This window comes from Rhinopithecus roxellana, chromosome 13 (genome assembly GCF_007565055.1).
Source record: "Rhinopithecus roxellana isolate Shanxi Qingling chromosome 13, ASM756505v1, whole genome shotgun sequence".
Lineage (NCBI taxonomy): Eukaryota > Metazoa > Chordata > Mammalia > Primates > Cercopithecidae > Rhinopithecus > Rhinopithecus roxellana.
In genome coordinates this window covers 60,336,683-60,346,837 of record NC_044561.1, presented here as the reverse complement: position 1 = coordinate 60,346,837, position 10,155 = coordinate 60,336,683, and the positions used below count along the sequence as shown (strand labels likewise).

At 38.6% G+C, this 10,155-nt stretch overlaps 1 long non-coding RNA gene across 1 annotated transcript; it reads right to left on the bottom strand.

Moving 5' to 3' along the window:
- Positions 1-201: 201 nt before the first annotated feature.
- On the bottom strand, positions 202-9,808 carry LOC104673920. Its single transcript, XR_749578.1, has 4 exons — positions 9,701-9,808; positions 6,847-7,016; positions 4,542-4,659; positions 202-507 (listed from the first exon to the last, which is right to left on the bottom strand). It is a non-coding gene; the product is annotated as an uncharacterized LOC104673920 (long non-coding RNA).
- Positions 9,809-10,155: the final 347 nt, after the last annotated feature.

The window sequence follows — 10,155 nt, the reverse complement described above, 5'->3', positions numbered from 1 at the left end:
GGGCATATTGTGAAGGAGCTTATTTGAAATTCATTTACCAGATATTCTCTCTTCACCTTCCTATAGCTTAATGGAATTGCTCGACCTCATCTTTTACAAGAACCAGTATGACATTCATTAAATGTTTTCAGAAGTGTATACTACTTATATAAATTAAAACAAAAATAAACTCTTTGGGAAAGAAAATAACTCAAAACATGCTTATAATAGACTCCTGATTTGGTGAAACCTTTATTCATGTTGTAAGATTTTTAAAATTTGTTTTCATTTTTCTTTGACTCAATATAATTATTATACTAGAGCTTAACTTCTTATCTCAAAATATAATTCCTTATTTTTCCTATTCTAGGAACTATTTGGCTACACTATTTATAGTCATTGGTATTAGAAGTACAAGGGTGCTTTCTACATATGTATGTTTCTGCTTAAAATGAATAGCCCTTGATCACGTTGCATGATGTCTGCCTTCTCCATCACTCTGTAATTTCTCTCTCTCATCTTCTGTATCTGCAAAAAATAAATCTATGGTAATTTTCATCAGCCATTAAGCTCATATTGATTTCTGCCTCTCCTGGAATTTATAGTACTGGAGGTATTTTAATTTTTAAATAAAAGTGCCCCAAATTATTTTGTATTATTTTCTAACTATCTTATTAATTTTGGCTATCTACATGATAGTACTATGATAACGGTTAGGATATTAAGACACAAGAAGCAAGAAAATCTTTTTTAAATTAATTAATTTTATTTTATTTTATTTTTATTTTTTATGAGATAGGGTCTTGCTAGGTTGCCCAGGGTGGTCCCAAACTCCTGAGCTCAAGCGATTCTTCCACCTTGGCCTCCCAAAGTGCTGGGATTACAGGCGTGAGCCACCATGTCCTACCAAGAAAATCTTAAAGATTAAAAAATAGAAGGACTAAGGCCGGGCTCAGTGGCTCACGCCTGTAATCCCAGCACTTTGGGAGGCCAAGATGGGCAGATCACGAGGTCAGGAGATCGAGACCATCCTGGCTAACACGGTGAAACCTCGTCTCTACTAAAAAAAAAAAAAAAAAAAATTAGCCGGGCATGGTGGCCGGCACCAGTAGTTCCAGCTACTTGGGAGGCTGAAGCAGGAGAATGGTGTGAACCCAGGAGGCGGAGCTTGCAGTGAGCTGAGATCGCGCAACTGCACTCCAGCCTGGGTGACAGAGCCAGACTCTGTCTTAAAAAAAAAAAAAAAAAAAATATATATATATATATATATATATAGAGAGAGAGAGAGAGAGAGAGAGAAGGACTAATATTTCTAGCTATTATAATGTGTTAAAATGTTCAATAAATAGACCTGTACTGTTTTTGTATTAGAAATTACTTGTAGATCGCTACAATAGAATGAACAGCCCATAAACATGTCTAAGTTTATTTAAGTGTTTAAAAAGAAGATAATTCAAATTCAGTATGGGTCAGTAGACTGGTATCTCAAAGGATTTTGACAAATCCAATATTTCTTCCTAGTTTAAAAATAAAAGCAAACAAAGCAAATATACAGATAAGGAACTTAAACCATCACTAAATAGGAATAAATGTAAACTCTTTGAAATTAAAATTGTGTGCGTATGTGTGTATATGTTTAAACTATATGTCAAAATCAGTGTTGTTTTTCATGGAAGCATTAAAAGCTTTTGCAATGGAAGACAAAGAAGTCCATCATCACTACTAGTACTCCTAATTTAGAGGCACTACTCAATGTAATTAGACGTGAGAAAGTAATAAGAGGTATGAATACTCGAAAGAAGGAGACACGATTATTGTTTGCAGATAACAATAATATATCAATTAAAACAGAAGAAACAATGAGATCAATCAGTAAGGTAGTTGACTTCACACACAAAAAATATCTAAATCAATACTTTTTCTATATATAAAGAAGAGTTGATTAGAAAATATAGTGGAGTAAAGTTACCAACTGCAGTAGCAACCAGAGAAGAAAAAATTATTAGAAAAAGAGCTGAGCATGATGCCACACATCTGTAATCCCAGCTACTCAGGAGGCTGAAGTGGGAGGATTGCCTGTGCCTGGGAGTTTGAGACCAGCTTGGGGAACATAGCACAAGACTGTCTCGAACAAAACCCAAAACCAAAACCAAAACAAGCAAACAAAAAACAGAAAGAAAAATAAGAAAAAAAAAAATAAACCAACTAGAAAGAAAATTGACAAGAAATGGGCAGAAACTAGGTGAAGAAAAGTTAACACTCTTGAAGGGTTTAACAGAAAAGGATCTGAAGAAATACATTAATACAAACTGCTGGAGCTGGGCATGATATCTCAAAGGGCATGTTTAAAACAAGTTTAGATGATTGCTAAATTTTCTTCTAAGAAGGGCAATTTCTGGTAACTGGAGGCTCCTTTTTTTGGCTGAGCATCAAGACAAGTTTGAGGAAGCAAGTTGAGGAGAAGAACTGATTTGTTTGCAAACCACTCTCTACCCCAGTCCCAGATACAACAGGTAATGAGTAAGAACAGACATGTCTGTGGGGGAATTTCTTCTGTGAGATGTGTTTTGCAAAACCTGTTTTCCACCTTCTCTATGAAAACTCCAGTTATGTTTACATGTTCACTAAGGTTTTTACATTAGAGGATTATTCAGGAGCTTCAAAGACAGGCTGAGTTCACATATCCTGGTAGTTACAATGTAAGGGATGAACACAAAGGCAGCTATGCATGGTCATGGTGTTCCCTTCTGGTCCCTCAAATTAGGAGACACCTGAAATCTGCGTTTGTTAATTAATTGATTAATTCTTATTTATTTATTTTTGAGACAGAGTGCCAGGCTGGAGTGCAATGGCCTGATCTCAGCTCACTGCAACCTCTGCCTCCCCGGTTCATGCGGTTTTCCTGCCTCAGCCTCCTGAGTAGCTGGGATTACAGGCATGTGCTGCCACACCTGGCTAATTTTGTGTTTTTAATAGAGACCGGGTTTCACCATGTTGGCTAGGCTGGTCTCGAACTCCTGACTTCATGATCCACCGGCTTCAGCCTCCCAAAGTGTTGGGATTACAGGTGTGAGCCACCACATCTGGCTGGAAGACTGTTTACTGTAGAATTAATTATCATTGTAGAAGTTGAAAAGAACTCAAGCAATCAATGATAGGGTTAAATAAATTATAATACATCCACTTAAGAGAATACTATGTACCCATTAACAATAATGTGGTATGCTGGGCACAGTGGCTCAGGCCTGTAGTCACAGCACTTTGGAAGGCCAAGGTGGGAGGATTGCTTGAGCTCAGGAGTTGGAGACCAGCCTGGGCAACATGGTGAAACCCTGTCTCTACCAAAAATACAAAAAATTAGCTAGGCATGGTGGCACACCTGTGATCCCAGCTATTCAGGAGGCTGAGGTGGGAGGATTGCTTGAGCCCAGGAGGTAGAGTTTGCAGTGAACCGAGGATCACGCCACTGCACTCCAGCCTGAGCATCACAGCGAGATCCTGTCTCAAAACAACAACAACAACAACAACAAAATCACCCAAAAAAACAACCAATGATGTGGTAAATATTTATTTACTGACAGTGATTTGTTGTTAAGAAAGACATTTTCTACAATGAAATATAATTTATGATATTTTGGTGGGAAAAATTTATCCATCTGTATCAGGTTCTGTATATATCAGGTTCCATGAAACCATAGTCTATAAATGTATGCATGTTTAGGAGGTGGAATTATGGGGGATTGGAGTGCTTTCTATGCTTCTCTATGTTTTCTGTTTTTTAAATGAAATAAACTTGTATGATGATGATGAGGGTGAAACAAGCAAGATAAATGTGCCCATCAGATCTTTTAGGGTTCTAATATTTTACTACCATTTGGAAAATATTTGTTTTATGTTTTCTCTTTATCTTAGTTCATAACTTTAAGTTCTACTCATTTAAAAGGAGGCAAGAGTTTCTTGCCCTCTCCCTCGGGGAGCTACATCTTTCCTTGTATTTTTTGGCATGAACAAGTTGTAGGAAGGGTGGATCAGTGCCTTCCTGCAGACTCCAGCAGTGTTTCAGGTAAGAACATTACTGTCTTGGCACCCGTTCCAACACAATCACCCAGGGCAATTCTAGTGCCAAAAACTTTCTCAATGTGTGTGGGTATATAGCATTCTGGGAAGTGACCTAATCACACACGGACATAAATATGGGAAAAGACATTAGAGACTATTACAGGGTGGGGTGGGAGGGTTGAAAAACCTATTGTATGGTATGCTTACTACCTGGGTGATGGAATTCTAACCCCAAATCTCGGCATCATGCAATATTCCCATGTAACAAACCTGCACATGTACCTCCGTATCTAAAATAAAAGTTGAAGTTTTAAAAAAAAGGAAAAAGAAAGCCAAACATGACTGGGCTGGGTGGCTCATGCCTGTAATCCCAGCCCTTTGGAAGGCTGAAGTAACAGGATTGCTTGAGACCAGGAGTTCAAGACCAGCCTGGGCAACATAGTGAGACCTCATCTCTACTAAAAATAAAACTTAAAAGATTAGCTGACGGTGGTGGCACGTACCTGTAGTCCCAACTACCTGGGAGGCTGAGGCAGGAGGATTGGTTGAATCCAGGAGATCGAGGCTGCAGTGAGCTGTGATGGCACCACTGTACTCCAGCCTAGGTGACAGAATGAGACTCTGTATCAGAAAGAAGAAAAGGAAAAAAAAGAAAGCTAAACATGAGCTGTTAGGCATGGCGCTAAACATGAGCTGTTAGGCATGGCTGCACACACACTCACACACATTTTCAGACCCTTTCAGACTGCTTTCAGCCTTGAAACCAGGCCAGTATACCAACTACATGGGGTGTTATATCATTTTTCTTGCTACTTTTCTATGTATTTTGCAAGCTGAATCAGCGTTCGCAGATACTCTTGTGTTTCAATACAAGTAATAAAGTCTTTAAGATACCTTTTAATATGCATGTTGAAAAGATGGAATGTATGGTGCTGAGATTACAGGGACTGAGAAAGGCAGAGTATGTGAATCAGGTAGGTCAGTTCTCTGACTATGTAATTTGACATTTTAAATGAGTGGCACATCTTTTAACCAACAAAGTTATGGGGTAGCCTAGAAAGAGAAACCACTTGAATTTTAAATATAGGATGCAGAGAGGAGGACAGAATCTTCCTGTGAACTATCTTAGCAGCATCTGGTTCTTTTGAGGTACTTTGAATGTGTTGGAGCTTAGAAACGAATACCCCAAAAGATGGTACTTTGACATGCTGAACTGAAGAAGGAGCCTCGAGGTCTCTTGGGCCTCCTCCCCCTCCTGTTTCTTAATCCTCGGTGCAGGATGAAGTTGTCCCCTGAATTCCTTATTTGCCTACATTTTGGACCTGACAATTACTTCTGGCCCCTTCCCTGAGTATTCATTAACTGAACTCATGGGAAGAAAGACTGAATTCTATTAACATGCCTGGACAGACTGGTCACAAACCATTGTCTGCTCTGCTGGCCCAAAATACTTTATCCCAGGCCACTGTATGTTCTCCAAGCCCATTGAAATCCCCTAAAAGTCGATCATCTACACGTCTCTATCTGTCTTTCCCCGAAGAAGTGTATACGACCATCTGTACCTCACTGGGATATTGGACAATCATTCTGTGATTCTCCCTCATGCACACTAACACACCTGTATGCCATTTCGCCTATTAATCTGCCTTTCATCAGTTGATTTTTCAGTAAGCCTTCAGAGGGCAAAGGGTAAGTTTTTCCTTGATCCCAGCAAATGTATAGTAGAATGTATGCTATAAAAGACATGATAGTCCCATTGTCATGGATGACATTTCTTTCTTGTGGGTGTGCCAACTCGTGCAGATGAGAATTTTATAAATGTGTGTGAATCAGACTGTTATAGTAACATTAAACTGCTAAAGAACTTTACCTACTTTCCGGATTTGCTAATAAGTAATTTGGCTAATTTTTTTTTTCAGTCTAAAGGAAGATAGCTAATAAGCTACATGAATCGGCCCAGTGGATTAAGTAATTTTTCTTAATGCCTGATTACTAGTTTCTGAGAATAGGATTTCTAGAGAAGGAGTTTTTGGGGGAGATAGGAAAAGAGGCTGATCAATTTCTTTCTTTATGCTTTGACCTCCTCTTAGAAAAATGCTGGCTGCTACAAAAGTTTCTATCTTAATATTTTTCTGCAAGTTTGTTATTATCATTTATGAACTCCTCATTTCCCACAGAGGAAGGAAAAAATAGACAGAACTGAGTGATAAACTAACAAAGGGAGTGGCTTAGTAGGACCAGCTTCTTCCTTTTGTGTTTCCAGTATTTGTCTACTGTTAAGGAAATCAGCATGTGGCACATAACTGGGGCAAAGGATTCAACACTCAGCACTTCAAGCAAGAAGTCATCATCATTAGCATTACTGTGGCAGCTACAAGGAGACGCCCAACGATTTACTGCGAATGAGATGAACTGGATACACTGACTCCCAGCTGGATTTTTACAATTTTTGTCCACATTCTGAGGGCTATCAAAATAATTTTTATTCCAGACAATCCCAGCTTCTACAATGACTCTTTCTCTCTACAACAAGCTAAATTTAATTTCATTATGATTTGCCAAAGGTTAATTGAGAAAAGTAACAGCCAAGAATTAAGAAAGTAGGTATAACATAAAAGAGGGGAAAAAATCATTTATTTTGAATGGTGGCCTGACCAAGCAACATGGCTCCAGAATGAAAGAGATAAAAATAGGAAGACAATTGGGTGGAGCAGAAAAAAAACCAGGCGCAATAGAAACAGATCGATGAGAATGTGTTCCTAGAGCCCATCATGTTTCTGAAATTGCAGTGATAAACATATTGCATACCCTTTGTTCTAGAGACCTTTCAAAAAACAGAATTCCTTTTCTCAAGCATTGAGGTCTCTCCATCTTTAGAGTCTTTCCAGTCTGTTTCACACAGTGTCAGAAGAAGGTTGCATCAAAAGTTGATAGAATTACTATAATTCCCTCCATGACAGTAGTAAAGTTGGATCCTGCTGATTAGAGCAAAACACAAAAGCTCACTTCCAGAGAACTGTGATCTTCTCATAAAACAGTTGGCATTGCCTGAAAGGGAGGTATTGTTGGCAGGTAAGCCAATGTCCTAGGGCCTGGGACTCAGTCAGCATCTCGTATAACAACCATGCTGCCTATCCACTTTTGTTTGTTTTCCCAGACAAAAATGATTGCAACACACTTCAGGGCCAATGCAAAAACTCTGCCTTTGTAATATATAGACTTGCTATCAATAATTAGAGGTTCTAAATTGCTACACTAGACAATGAGGTCCAACTTAAAAAAAAAAATACAAAAACCCAGTTAAAAACTCAATTGGCCAAGAGGTTATTTCTGCAATGCTTTTGTAAAATGATCACCAGTGTTTTTTTTTTTTTTTTTTTTTGGAGGGAGGTGGGATTGAGTAGATGAAATGTGTCCAGAGAATTAAAAAAATCATACTTCTGTAAATATTTTCTTAACTTCCTTTGCCAGGCAGCTCTGGTTTAGTGGGACATACACTAGCTTAAGTTTGAAAACACTTGGATACTAACTGTGCTACTTTGGAGCAAGCCATTTAATCTCCCTGAGCCCCAGAACATTCACCTATACAGTGAGGATAGTAATATTTCAACTGACTACCTCGAGGTATGATTAAATATCCGATGATATATTGTATGTGAAAGCATTTATCAACTACAAGCCATGATACTAATGTGAGGATTGTAGAGTCGCCTTTGTTTGCCTCAGAGCAGATTTAATTCTGGGGTGCTGGAGAGAAGTAGGAGAGGTTCAGCTCCAGCTCTGTCTCATATCCCCACATCTGAGAGGCTGGAAGAGAAAGGAGTAGATCTTGAGTTGGCAACTCCCATTTCTCCATCGGTAGAAAGAAAAAACTGGTTTTCAGATTTTCCCCTACCCCATGAAGTAAGAGTCCCTTCCTCTAAATGTTAAAGACGTTTATTAACTGTCTAGATTTTCCTTGACTTTTGCTTCTTTATTTAGGCTATGTTGTTCAATAGGATAGCCACTAGTGATTTGTGGTTATTGAACCCAAGAAATATAGTTAATCAAAATTAAGATGTGCTGTTAGTGAAGAATACATGCCAGGTTTTGAAGACAGTAGTCCAAAAATACCTGAAAGAATGTAAACTATCTTACTAATGTTTTTTAGTTGATTTCACATTGTAGAGATAATATTTTAGATATATCAGATTGTGTAAGATACGTTGTTAAAAATAAATTTTATCTGTTTCTTTTGACTTTTTCAAATGTTGCTACTGTAGTTTAAAATTTTGTATTTTATATTACTTTATATGTCTTTTTTTTTTTTTTTCTGAGATGGAGTCTTGCTCTATTGTGCAGCCTGGAGTGCAATGGTGTGATCTCGGCTCACTGCAACCTCTGCCTCCCAGGATCAAGTGATTCTCCTGCCTCAGCCTCCCAAGTAGCTGGGATTTACAAGCGAGTGCCACCACGCCCGGCTAATTTTTTGTATTTTCAGTAGAAACGGGGTTTCACCATGTTGACCAAGCTGGTCTCAAACTCCTGACCTCAGGTGACCCACCTGCCTTGGCCTCTCAAAGTGCTGGGATTACACACATGAGCCAATGCATCTGGTCTCACTTTATATTTCTATTGGATTTGGACAATCAGAGAGGAAGGAAAAACCCGAGTCTCCAGTAGCCTTACTTCAGCCTCTTTCCTTCTATTTTTCAGTCTCTCTCCATGCTCATGCATTCCAGGTATTGCAAGTCAATTCTTTTGAGACAAACATCAATAAACCAAAGAAAGATCAATAGGAGGACCATTTCGTCACATTTATAGCACATGGCACCAAATAGACACTCAGCATTCACTCAGTCATTCATGCATTTAATTAAAATGAAGAATAGAGAAATTTGGCAATCTTATGTCTTGACAAGACAGGTACACTAGGAACGAGTAATTTTCCTTTTCACTCTTATGAGTTCTGAAAAGGATGAGATACTATGATTAGGCTATGTACTATACTGTGTATAGTCACTTATTAAAATCTTATTTTATGTAATGGCTATTTGTAGGCATTTTTAAAACACTCCCTTCTAAAGGTCTAGATATCTTGAGGTCAATAAACGTGCTTTGTATCCAATAAGTACTCAGTAAATGTTGTTGAATACAGTGAATAAAATAAATGATATAATCAGTCTATCACTTTATCTTTCTAACCAAAATTAAAATTTGAAGCTAAAATGTTGTATGATTGATTTGATGATGATATAGGCATTAAAACATGAGTCGTGCCTTAAGATATGCTTTGCTTTTATCTGATAAAACAATCTTATTAAAAAAAATTTTTTTTTAATAATAGAGACAGGGTCTCCATATGTTGCCCAGGCTGGTTTTGAATTCCTGGGCTCAAGCGATCCCCCTGCCTCAGACTCCGAAAGTGCTGGGATTACAGGTGTGAGCCACCACACCCAGCCAAACAAATCTTATATTTAAGTCACTTCAAAAAGTAACCCATTTGAGAGTGAATAAATTCTTCCCAGATTAAGTTCTGGCTGATGAAGAACACTTATTCCTAAAATAAAATCCCCACCCATTTTTGTCATCTCAGCCAACAACTAAAAATTGTCCCAGGAACAAACGGATTCACCCCATATGAAATAACAGAATAACAGAGAAGAACAATAATCCCATTAACCTGGTAGATCCGGAATGAAATGTAGCTGGAGGATGGAGCAGATTGGAGGTGGGAACAGTGAACACTCAGCGGGCTCCCAGCCCTGAAAACCCCTGGAGTCTCGACAGCCTCAACCCATCTGGAAGGGAGGGCTTGGGGGAAGGGCTGAGCATGGCTGCAGGGGTCAAAGCTAAGCAGGGGAAAACAGCTAGAGCACTGTCTGCTCTTTGAGCAAAGATAATAGAGTCCTCTCTGTGGTGAAGAGAATGAACACACAGGAAGATTTAAAAACACAACAAACTTGGAGCCGATCAGATTCCTTTATTCCATACCTCAAACTCATCAGGCTTGTCCTCAATTCAGAATCTCTCTATATTGAATTACAGGGTTAGAAAAATAAAGGGCATCCCGTTGAGTGCTTTTCAAACAGTGGGTTGCCACTCCTTAGTGTGAGATAATCAATTCAGAAGGTGGAG